The sequence below is a fragment of the Equus przewalskii genome, chromosome 14 (assembly GCF_037783145.1).
Source record: "Equus przewalskii isolate Varuska chromosome 14, EquPr2, whole genome shotgun sequence".
Classification (NCBI taxonomy): Eukaryota; Metazoa; Chordata; class Mammalia; order Perissodactyla; family Equidae; genus Equus; species Equus przewalskii.
The window spans coordinates 27,101,231-27,112,943 of record NC_091844.1 but is presented as its reverse complement, the minus strand read 5'-3'; the positions used below and the strand labels follow the sequence as shown (position 1 = coordinate 27,112,943).

The following is an 11,713-nucleotide window of genomic DNA, read 5'->3' as shown; positions in this document are numbered from 1 at the left end:
GAGGCCCAGAGAGGTTAAGTGAAGTGCCTGAAGTCCCAAGGCACAACATATAAACCCCAGCATCATGGCTCTGGAGCCCACAGACTCAACACTGCACTACAGCTGTCCAGCCAACGCTGAGCAAAGGAGAGCTCAGAATGGAGAGAGAGCTGGGGATGGGCTGTGCATTCATTTCTTACTTACATATTATAGAACATATTGAAAGTAAAATAGAAGAAAGGAGGGACTCTAAATCCGCCAACCAGCGTAAATACTCCTCACTTACTCATACCATCCCGTAGAATAATGGAGTGATTATATACATCAGTAAAGCCTCAGTTTACATTTGGGTGATAGTGAAGTAAATGTGGCAACAGGGTTATTGTTGAGGAAAGTGTCAAAAGGGTGTATTAAAACTTTTTAGCCTGCGGGGCCAGCTCAGTGGCGTAGCAGTTAAGTTTGGTGCATTCTGCTTTGGCGGCCCAGGTTCTCAGGTTCGGATCCCAGGTGCAGACCAACACCACTCATCAAGCCATGCTGTGGCAGCATCCTATATATCAAACAGAGGGAGATTGGTACAAATGTTAGCTCAGGGCCACTCTTCCTCACCAAAAAACAAAAAAAAACCCAAAAAATCCACTTTGGCCTGACTATACTAAATAAAGATTGTATGTCTCACTCCTCCTCCCCAGGAACATCACCTCCATATGCATACTTATTATCATCATCTAAATGCCCTGAAGTTCTCTCTTATTCCCTCTCTTCCTGGGCACACTGAGCATTCTCTTGCAGAGTCTGCCTGAGGCATTTTTCTACTGAGCTGTTGCTGCTTCAAAATGCTCTCAAATGTGAATGAGGATTTACAAAGCCACTAGGAATATTCAAGGCTGATACACACAGCACAGTGATCACTCCTCACCCTGCACTCAAGACTCTTCATTGTGCCTCATGCTGCCATGCATTTCTTTTGCTTTTGCTCACTCATTCATTCATTCAACAAAGGTTTATTTAGTAGCTACTGTGTACCAGGTCCTCAATCCTCAAGGACCTGAGGCCTAATGGAAGAGAGAAACATTAAAAGGATATTATGTTGATAATTGTACAGATGTGAGCTGTGAAAAACTCTGTGAAGGAAGAGAACAGACAGCTATGGGAAAGACTTGCAGGGGACTCAATTTAGATGAGACGGGTAAAACCTCAAGAACGAGGAATGAGATGGGGAAAGGATGGAAGTTCTTGCAGACAGAGGAACAGCAAATAAAAGGACCTGGCCCATCTGTGGATCTAGAGACCACTCCATGGCTACTGAGAAGAGGCAGCTTGGCAAGAGATACATCTGGAGCCACAGGCAGGGTGGCACCAGATCAGGGAGGGTGTAGGGCCATGGGCAGGACTAAGTATTTTCTCCTAACTGCAACGGGCAGCCAGTGAAAGCATGTGAGCAAGGAGGTCGCGTGAGAAGGAAAATGCCCTCCTCGCCTTCAAGGAATTCACAAAGATATAATTAGATTATGAGCTCCAAAAACCTTCATTTAGCCTTGGGTAAAATGATGAGACCACAGAGATCACACTAATATTTTACTAGAGTGCTTGTGAAGATACAATCATGTTGAGAATTCTAGTTCTGTTCTGGAATTTACTCTTCTCAGTAAGGATATGAAAGAGCAGGTTAGGGAATGCTTATGTCCTGGGCACAAGAGGAGCAGAGTGAACAGAATACATTGGCCAGATGGGGGTAATGTCTTCCTTAAATTTAAATAGATACAGCTTGTTTCTTGTTGTCATAAATTACAATTTCTTTCTTCAGTGTTTACTGGCAAAGATCAAGAAGCTTCAGGATTTACTATATTTACTATAAAGTCTTTATTTTTCATAATAATTGTATGTTTGATATTAGCTATTATCTTTGTTCTCCTAGCCCATGGATTGGCAATCCGCAGCCCGTGGGCCAAATCTGGCCTGCCCCCTGTTTTTAAATGGCCAGGTGCGTTGACCATGTCTTTTATCGTCTGGATGTGATGCTTTGACATCTGGAGCCTCGCTGGTCCTGGAGGAACTGCTCCTCCCAGGGTTAGCCACTTCCTAGAGATAGTTAACAAATGGGCATGCTTTTCAAACACAAACCCACCAGTCCAGAGCCCCCAGCCCCAACCACCTCCTTTACTGGGCTCTCACACTCCAGACTACCATCCACCTGCCCTGAACACTCCGGGACCAGGTACCAGAAAACCAGGGACAGATGCTATGCCCCAGAGCCTGCTGAAATTATTCAAACAAGCCAGTCCTAAGCCTGCTTATCTTCCCTCACCCAGTCCTTCCCACAGCAACAACAGTAAAGGCTCTCACCCACAATTTCCTCCTCTTCTTCAGGGCTGACCTGGTGCTTCCCCACGGGGCCATGTGTGGCGTGGTGTGCCCTCTCCTCTTGGAACCTGTGAATAACAAACTATCTTTTCAATGGTCATCATCTCCTGATGCATAGGCCTTTCTACTCCTCAAATTTTCTATTAATACAGTCATGCATCACTTAACAGTGGGGATACATTCTGAAAAATGCATTATTAGGTGATTTTATCATTGTGTAAACATCATAGAGTGCACTTACACAAACCTAGATGGCATAGCCTACTACACACCTAGGCCATATGGGACTAATCTTATGGGACCATGTTGTGGTATATGTGGTCCTTCATTGATGGAAATGTTACGTGGTGCGTGACTGAAGAGTATATTTTAAAACACAATGAGCTACGAAGGACTTTTATATTCTTAAATGGTTGAAAAAAATCAAAAGAAAAAGAACATTTTGTACATAAAATTATGTGAAATTCAAATTTTACTGGAACCCGGCCATCCTCATTCCTTTGCATTTGTCTGTGGCTGCTCTTGCCCTACCATGGCACAACTGAGTATTTGTGACAGAGACCTTATAGCCCGCGAAACCTAAAATATTTATTACCTTCACAGACATAGTTTGTGACCTCTGCCATAATCTATAGGACATGGTAGTTATGTTATTTGCTCATTTCAGCTATAAACTTGTGTAAATTCACCTATTGCTATCTATGTGGTGTAGATCTGCTTATAGTCTGAAAACTTTAGAATCTGTAGGTATAGCTTTCTTCCTACAGTCTACCCCATAACTGAGTTTCCGGTGTTTGATTTCTTAAAAAAGATCCTAGTTTTTATTTATTTTTTACTTGTTATTTTTTTGTGTGAGAAAGTTTTACCCTGAGCTAACATCCATTACCAATCCTCCTCTTATTTATTTTTCGTTTGTTTGTTTGAGGAAGATTAGCCCTGAGCTAACATCCATGCCAATTATCCTCCACTTTGTATGTATCCTCCACAGCATGGCTGATGAGTGGAGTAAGTCCGCACCCGGGATCTGAACCCACAAACCCGAGCTGCTGAGGTGGAGCACGCGGAACTCTAAGCACTCGGCCATGAGGCCGGCACCAAGATTCTTGCTTTTAGATGAGGAGATCTCATTTTAGAAGAAAACTTCACGTTGTGACTCAGGACTCCCAGATAGATAATAGAAACAAATTTCATGAAGCATTACTCATCCTTACACTGTGTGGATAACTTTGATGCTTTCTGTTCTGTTTTCTATTTTTAAAATATACAGCTCACAATCTGCTGTTTTCACTATCTACTCATGAGTCAATGTGCACGTTTTAATAAACACCATGAATCTAACAGATTCAAATCCAAACAACACAAAGTGTTTCTCTTCTACACAGTCTACTGAGGAAGACAAATATAGAAACAGATAACAGCAATAAAGCACAAGTGGCATAATACAAATTTAAAAGAATGTTCTAGAGGGGCTGGCCCTGTTGCCGAGTGGTTAAAGTTCCACACTCTCCACTGTGGCAGCCCGGGTTCATGGGTTCGCATCCCGGGCACAGACCTACTCCACTCACCAACCACACTGTGGAGGTGTCCCATATACAAAAAAGCACAGGAAGATGGGCACAGATGTTAGCTCAGGGCAAGTCTTCCTCAGCAAAAATAAAAATTAAAAAAATAAAAGAATGTTCTAGAAACAAACAGGAAAAAGAGCTAATTTTTTTTCTTGGAGTTGTTGGATAAGGTTTCATAGAGCAAGTGAGATCTGAACTGAGTCTTGAAGGATGGGCAGGAAATCCTTGGTTGAGAAGTGATAGAAAGCAAGATTCATGCCACATGAGAAAGACGTGCTCTATAATAACAGAATCTCCACGAGCCTGAGCACTAGTCTCACTCTATTGCTTATTTCTACTACACTGAAGTCAGGAGGGAACATATGAATTTCCGCCTCCTTATGCTGACACTCACAAGGCTCTGCACATGAGACACTACGTGAAGTCCGATGCCATCTCCAAGATTCCTGCAGATTCTTCATAGTCTCCTTGGCTCTGAGTCCTAGTTCTCCATGAAATCTTAATATCACTTGTGTTTATTTTCTGTGATGGACTGTTCTCTGTTCTCTGCCCCATTTCCATGATTTGCCATCCATCCCAACCTCAAGCCAATCCACAGGTCTTTTCCCAAAGGTTTGGGGTGATGGAGAGAGTTCACATCACCCTATTTCTAGGCATTCTCCTCTTAAATATTTCCTGCTTCTCATTTTCTAAGTCAGGCTTGACTCTCCTTCAGGCATGCTTAAGAATCAATAATCTCCTTTAATATGCAGACAACTTTAGAGTTCTCCTCACTTCCAGATTTGGGCCTGTCCCAAACTCATCCATATTGGACAAATAAAAGGGTCACACTGGGTTCCTCCATTTCACTGGTGTACTTCAGGAGTGTTGGAAGGTGGGAGTGGTCCACCCTGGGTGCAAGCAATAACAGAATGGCTTGTTGGTAAAGAATTTAAAAACAATAATAGAACCAAGTTGGTCTGATTTCTGTTGTCACCATGCACCAGCAATTCGAAATGATGCAGTAATAAAATACTCCTTCCTACTGGGCCTGCCCCACTGTTAACCTTGCCCACCCCACCCTGCCACTCCTTGGCAGGCACTGCTCCATTTAGGAACACAAAAGGAGCAGGCACCTTGAAGTGTCCATCTTTCTCTTCATCTCTGCCGGGGAGATTTCCTTTTCCAAGCATAGGGAACGTCCTCCTTCTTGTCATTCTTTCTTCCTTTGGTTTCTGTGCTTCCACTGTCTCCTGGTTTTTCTCCATTGCCTCTACTTACACTTCCCCAGTCTCCTTCCAAATTTCTCCTTTCCCTGTAATAAACCTCTTCCCTGAACTAGATAGGAAGCAGGCGTGGTTTCCTGACTCTAAGGAGCTAATTACATGGGAAATTCTTGCCCAAATTTTGCCATGCAAATGGAGCTAGAGGAAAAATAGAAAAGCATCATGTTCTAGAGAGGGTTTCCAGTCCCAGGAAGGGAAGTGTGTCCTAAATGGAGACTTGAGAGGAGGAAGAGAGACTAAGAGTGAGGGGAGGGTAGGCCCGTCATTTTTGATCTGAATGAAGCCAGCTCTCCTGAGGTCTGGTAGAAATACTCCACTCAAGATTCTTGCGTAAGATTTCAGGAATGAGACAAAAGATAGAGCTAAATTATGTGGCAGATTTATGTTACTCCACAGCACAGCAGAAGGTTTGACTCTTTTAGGTGATAGAGGTGGTGGTGGGTTTCCAGGTTGTAAAGGCAAAGGATCAAAGGGAAGCACCAGGAGTAGGTGACCGGCCACAGCAGCCTGTGGGTTCCTCCCCTACACTTAGCTTCATATGGGTGCCTCACGCATTCCCCAAACAAGAGCTGCTCATCACTGATGTTCAATCTCACATATGGTTGCTTAGGGTCAGGTGGAAAGTTTGGCCTGCTCAACCACTATTTGATCCATGGGCTGCCTAATGGTCTGGTGTCTATCAAGGTCTTTATCCAGAAGTAAGTGTCTAAAGAGCGTCTCCAGCACCGTGGACAGGGGCAGAGCGCAGGGCCCAAGCCCCACACCTGGGAAAGTAATGAGTGTTGCTGGTATCCAGGAGGGAATGGGAACAGAGGAAATGCAGCCTCTTGTTCACATGCACTTATAAGCATAGGAAAAGGCTGAATGTTCACACTGTTAGCACTAACAAGGAAAGGGTTCATTGCCTTCCAACCCTAGAGGTAGAAATCTCCAATTTTCCTTACATTCTATGAGGTTTATCATTCCAAGAGACAGAGGCACTGGCCACTCTGACCCAACATGAAGTGAGCAGCTGAGGTCTTCCCAGAAGCAGGCCCTCAGCACCCACCCTATTCCACTCCAATTCCACTGTAGGATGTTGAATTCCATGCACTACCTGGCTTCAGTCACACTTCCCTGCCCTCCTCCTCTGCCTCTCCATCCATATCCCCGTTCACCATTCACCAGAGTCTAGGCATAGTACTATTGGCTCCTGCTTGGCACAAATCACTAAATGCACCACTCCAGTCAAGTAGGAGTCTCCAGTCAATGGCAGAGTCCCTGAGAGTCGGAGGTACCGCCAGGCTGCAGGAGGGAAATAACCCATCTCTGTGGGTGCCTACCAAGGCAAAGAAGAAGAACACCACAAGAAAAGAGGAAAATCACATATGATGAGGGTATTCTGTGTCAATATTAGGAGACTCCTTGAAAACTTTGAGGATAAGGAGTCCTTCTTAAGAAGGCACAAAATCCAAAAACTGTAAAGGAAAAGATTGACATATTGGGCTACTATTTTTTAAACACGTATGATAAAAATTACCACAAAGAAAACCAAGCCAAAACAAAAAACAATAGAGCGGACAAAGCACTTTTAACACATGTGACCAATAGGTTAGTAGAACTAGTACACAAAGAGAGCCTACAGATTGATTTAAAAATAGACTAATGGAAAAGGGCAAAGGACGTGAACACGCAACTGATACAGGAAGAAATGCAAATAACCAATAAAACTCGGACAAGAAATTCAATCTCACTAGTAGGGAAATATAAATTAATATAAGAATGAAATATCATTTTTCACACCCGAGATTGGAAAAAAGGTCTTAAATTAAGAGAAGTAAGAAACAACTGGCAAAGAGGAAGGAAAGAGGAGCACCTACACATTGTTGGTGGTGGTGGTGGTGGGTGGTGGTGGGTGGGCAAATATACTTTGCAAGATATTCTCATAATTTCCAGTAAAGTCACAAATCCACATATCTGTTGGCCTGTAAGTCTCATTTTGAAGATCTATCTTATAAAGATACAAAACAAGCAGTATTTAGATTCAAACCCATCATTGATTCTAGTGGCAAAAAAAAAAGTAAGTTTGTCAAAGGAAAATTTTCCACTTACACTTTCCCAGGAGATGACAACACTGAATATCATATTTCACTCCAACTGATTGATAAAGGACCATGAACTTGGTCCCTGGAAAGACAGACCCTAACAGATCTATTGGAAGACCTTTCCTGACCAGTGAGCAATGGGACAGACATATGGACTCATTCAATCCTTAATTAACATAACTTCTTAAAAAACCCCTAACTTTTTCCCATCTGCAAACTTTTCAGTGAATTTCTTCACTGGCATGTACTGCTTACCCTGCAATTTAATAAACTTTGTATTTTTAAATGCTCTGGTGGACTTTATTTTACTCTTACACAGAATAAATGAAACAGGTGAGCTATGGTTTGGATGTGCTGGGTTCTAGCGCCCGTAGGATGAGTCCTGGGGAGAGGAAGGCAGGCAGTTGTAGGAGTGCATCTGAAACAGGGTTGACGCGTCTGGGAAGGAGAAGCAGATCAAGAAGCCATCAGCCAAGGGGTGCTCACTGAAGTCACAGATAAGAATAGGATCCTGGCTAAGAGGAAGGTGTTTGCCTGAGAAGATAACGCTTCATGGGAGCTCTGGCGGATTCTCTCAAACATACTGAAGCAGAAAGTGTGTTCCTTCAATTGAAGGGTCCTATGTTCATTCTTTTTTTAAAAATTATTTTATTGAGGTCATATTGGTTTATAACATTGTGTAAAGTTCAGGTGTACATTATTATAAATCAATTTCTGTATAGACTGTATCATGTTCGCCATCAAGAGTCTAATTTTTATCTATCACCACATACGTGCCCATTTACCCCTTTCACCCACCTCCCCACTTCCTTCCCCTCTGGTAACCATTAATCTGTTCTCCTTATCCACGTTTATCTTCCACATATGAGTGAAATCATATGGCGTTTGTCCTTCTCTGTCTGGCTTATTTCACTTAGCATGATAACCTCAAATTCATCCATAGTTGTCTTTTTTGTGGCTCAGTAGTATTCCATTGTATATATATACCACATCTTGTTTATCCATTCATCAGTTGATGGGCACTTGGTTGCTTCCACTTCTTGGCTATTGTGAATAATGCTGCAATGAACATAGGAATGCATAAATCTCTTTGAGTTGTTGATTTCATATTCTTTGGATAAATATCCAGCAGTGGGATAGCTGGATCATATGGTATTTCTATTTTTAACTTTTTGAGAAATCTCCATACTGTTTTCCATAATGGCCGCACCAGATTGCAATCTCACCAGCAGTGTATAGGGTTCCCTTTTCTCCACACCCTCTCCAACATTTGTTATTTCTTGTCTTGTTAACTATAGCCATTCTGATGAGTGTAAGGTGATATCTCATTGTAATTTTGATTTGCATTTCCCTAATAATTAGTGATGTTGAATATCTTTTCATGTGCCTGTTGGCCATCTGTATATCTTCTTTGGAAAAATGTCTATTCGTATCCTCTGCCCACTTCTTGATCAGGTTTTTTGGTTGTTGTTGAGTTGTATGAGCTCTTTATATATTTTGGAAATTGACCCCTTGTCAGATATATGATTTGTATACAATGGAGAAAGGAAAGTCTCTTCAATAAACGGTGCGGGGAAAACTGGACAGCCACATGCAAAAGAAGGAAAGTAGACCATTATCTTACACCATACACAAAAATTAATTCAAAATAGATTGAAGACTTGAATGTAAGACCTGAAACCATAAAATTCCCAAAAGAAAATATAGACAGTATACTCTTCGACATCAGTTTTAGTACCTTTTTTAATACCATGTCTACTCAGGCAAGGGAAACAACAGAAACAATAAACAAATGGGACTACCTTGGATTAAAAAGCTCCTGCAAGGCAAAGGAAACCGTCAATGAAATGAAAGACAACCCAACACCTGGGAGAAAATATCTAAAAATCATACACCCAACTATGTCCATTCTTTACTTGCAGTCAACCTCCAATGACCAGTGCCTCCTGTTGCTTATAGTTTTAAGCTGAGTGTGTTGTTTCCTTCCACATCTGTAATTCTTTTTCCAGACTTCCTTCAGGAAACAAGGGAGCCATATGGCCATCTCATGATGGAATAAGCATAGAGGTTCCAGGAGTCTTCCCATAAATTAGCATTATTGTGCAGCGTTGATAAGAAAACAAGACCTACCCGTGTTTCAAGAAGGAATCTCAGCCTTCAGATTCATATTAAAAAACATGTAGTTTCATCTAGATTTAATTCGATTTCTATTTGGAGCCCCTTTACCACCAGCACTGCCACTGTTCCATAGGAAGAGTGGAAATTTAATCCCATTATGTTCCAGTTCATCCCCACCCCAACTCACAGCTCTCTGCCTCCTCTGTGCCATCATTGAGAATTAACTATCGGTTCCCCCACAGAGATATCACTTCCTGTCCACTGTCCTCAGGTCCCCTAAGATCTCTGTGGAGTCCAACTGCCCTTTGTTCTCCTCACTCACCGAAGAACTCTGCCCAGATAGCTTCACACATGGGCCCTCTCTTTAGGACTCACCCAATGTTCTGGGCCTCTGGGACTTGGGAATCCCTGAGAGGCTGTGGCCATTCCTTTCTGGAAACTTCCTAACTCTTTAGACTCTAGTACCAGACTTCCTCCCGGCCCCACCCCACCCAAAGGAATTCAATTATGATTTTAGACTCAAAGGCACTCCCTCTATTGTGACGTTTACCTCAGAGGCATCTCACTTAATCTCCTTAGTGAGTTTGGGCTTTAGCCAGTGTGAAAGATGACATGAGGGGAGCCATATTAAAATAGAGCCAGAGCAGCCATTTCAGAGGAATTGCCTTGTGTGTCTTGTTTTATTTATCTTACAAAATGGATCAAACTGCCAACATTCCTAAAGGTCAGTAAGGACAAGAATAGCCTGTTTGTAAGGACTGATGAAACTGGAATTTGCTGATGACCGGATCGCTAACCAATCAATGAAGTATAAGTCCAAGTCTAGCCTTTTGCCTGATGACCGAATCTCAAGCCAATCTGGGAAGTACAAACCTAGCGTTACTTCATCTAGCACCAGTGAACTCTTCTTTAACACAATTTACTTCATCCTCCTCCCTTTTCCCCATAAAAGCTTTGAGCCCCTCTCCTGTAATCAGGACACTATTTGGGTTTCTACCTGAATCTGCGCTTCCCAAATTGCAATTCTTTGATCCCAAATAAATGCTTTGCCTCTTAAACTGGTTTCTGTTCTTGTAGGTTGACACCAGAGAGTAGCAGGCTGTTTTCTGCTATTGCTGTCCTCCCCTGAGACAATCAACTTAAACTGGCCCAACTTCCTGGATGAAGGTGGTTGAGGGGAAAGTTCAGGGGGAAAAAAAGGAAATACGCAAGAGGGGAAAAACATTAATTAATATCTCTAAATATCACTCTACTACTTTTGTTTATTTGTAGTTCCTTAGATGTGGGTCCTGGCTCTAGTTTAGATCATTTCATCATACCCAAGACTCATATCAACTGCCAACTCACCACCCCCACTTGGGTACCTATAAAAACAATGATGTAACAAAATTTTTGCTGTTTTGAACATTAAAAATCTTCATTGACAATGAACCCCTGACACAAAGGGGAATTAGAAATAACCTGAAATCTGCATTTATACCATACCTGGTTTTCTCCGGTGGAGATAGCATCAACTTTCTGGTATCTCCTCACCACAGAGAGGAGCCTTCGCCAAATAGGAAGCTGGTTCTTTTGTGTCAAGGAGCCATAGGGTTAGGATCCTGTTATCTGTTGGAAGATAATGGCTTCTGATTGGTAGTTGGATGGTACTATGCTAATCAGAAATTCTGTGACAAATTTTTTTTAAAGGTATGCTTTTTTTTCTTTTTTTGGTGAGGAAGATTGGCCCTGAGCTAACATCTGTTGCCAATCTTCCTCTTTTTTTTTCCTCCCCAAACCCCCCAATACATAGTTGTATATCCCAGTTGTAGGTTCTCCTGGTTCTTCTATGTGGGATGCCGCCATAGCATGGCCAAATGAGTGGTGCTATGTCCACGCCCAGGATCTGAACTAGTGAACCCTGGGCTGCCAAAGTGGAGCACGCAAACTTAACCACTCTGCCATGGACTGGCCCCTTAAACTTTTTTTAAGAAATAATACTTAGTAGAGCCAAAAATGCTTTGTTAGATTTGCAGAATGTAATCATATTTTTCTAAAGGGTGGTGGCAGTGGGAAATGGGAAAAATCTCTCCATCAGCAAAATTAGAATAGATTACCTAGTCCCAATAGAGGTAAATGGCAAATGCTTAAGATGATACTTTCAGAGAACATTTCTATAGTATGTTTCCAGAAAAGTGTTTCCAAACAGTGTGGGGCATTGGAAACCCTGACGATGAGCTGTAGTGCTCTTGAGCGGGAAGTTGGCCACTGGCGCTCCCTGGTGGAGATACGGCTTGCTGTTGTTGATTATTTTCTTCCTTCATGAAGGAGAAGAGGGAGAGAACACAGGCTAAGGGAT

At 42.3% G+C, this 11,713-nt stretch overlaps 1 long non-coding RNA gene and 1 other non-coding gene across 3 annotated transcripts; one reads left to right on the top strand and one right to left on the bottom strand.

Annotated features, from left to right (window-relative positions):
• Nucleotides 1-1,825: 1,825 nt before the first annotated feature.
• On the bottom strand, nucleotides 1,826-9,852 carry LOC139075621 (uncharacterized). 2 transcript variants are annotated; one of them, XR_011526228.1, is made up of 3 exons: nucleotides 9,751-9,852; nucleotides 2,326-2,411; nucleotides 1,826-2,061 (listed from the first exon to the last, which is right to left on the bottom strand). It is a non-coding gene; the product is annotated as an uncharacterized lncRNA (long non-coding RNA). The 2 variants fall into 2 exon arrangements; XR_011526227.1 differs by having other exon boundaries at nucleotides 1,934-2,061; nucleotides 9,698-9,846.
• A 1,651-nt stretch (nucleotides 9,853-11,503) lies between these two features.
• Nucleotides 11,504-11,713, top strand: LOC139075861 (small nucleolar RNA U3). The gene has a single exon (XR_011526774.1). It is a non-coding gene; the product is annotated as a small nucleolar RNA U3 (small nucleolar RNA).